At 43.7% G+C, this 359-nt stretch overlaps 1 protein-coding gene across 1 annotated transcript in view; it reads right to left on the bottom strand.

Moving 5' to 3' along the window:
• ADGRE1 (adhesion G protein-coupled receptor E1) overlaps positions 1-359 on the bottom strand; it is a 55,828-nt gene that overhangs the window by 6,578 nt on the left and 48,891 nt on the right. The gene's annotated exons all lie outside the window — the stretch shown is intronic.

Genomic DNA, 359 nt, shown 5'->3' with positions numbered 1-359 from the left:
AGAATGGAGTGAATCCAGGAGGCGGAGCTTGCAGTGAGCCGAGATCGCGCCACTGCACTCAGGCCTGGGCAAAAGAGCAAGACTCTGTCTCAAGAAAAATAAATAAAAAAATAAAAAAATAAAATGGTTAAAATGGTGAATTTCATCTCATGTGAAATTTATTGCTTACATTTTCTGCCATGTGTATGTGTATGTATCAACTTTGTTTTACCTTTTTGTCTTTTTTTTTTTTTTTGAGACGGAGTGTCGCTCTGTCACCCAGGCTGGAGTGCAGTGGCGTGATCTTGGCTCACTGCAAGCTCCGCCTCCTGGGTTCAAGCTATTCTCCTGCCTCAGCCTCCCAAGTAGCTGGGACTACA

The sequence above is a fragment of the Hylobates moloch genome, unplaced genomic scaffold (genome assembly GCF_009828535.3).
Source record: "Hylobates moloch isolate HMO894 unplaced genomic scaffold, HMol_V3 SCAFFOLD_12, whole genome shotgun sequence".
Taxonomy (NCBI): domain Eukaryota; kingdom Metazoa; phylum Chordata; class Mammalia; order Primates; family Hylobatidae; genus Hylobates; species Hylobates moloch.
Note: the sequence above shows the minus strand (reverse complement) of the source record. Positions and strands in the feature narration are given on the sequence as shown.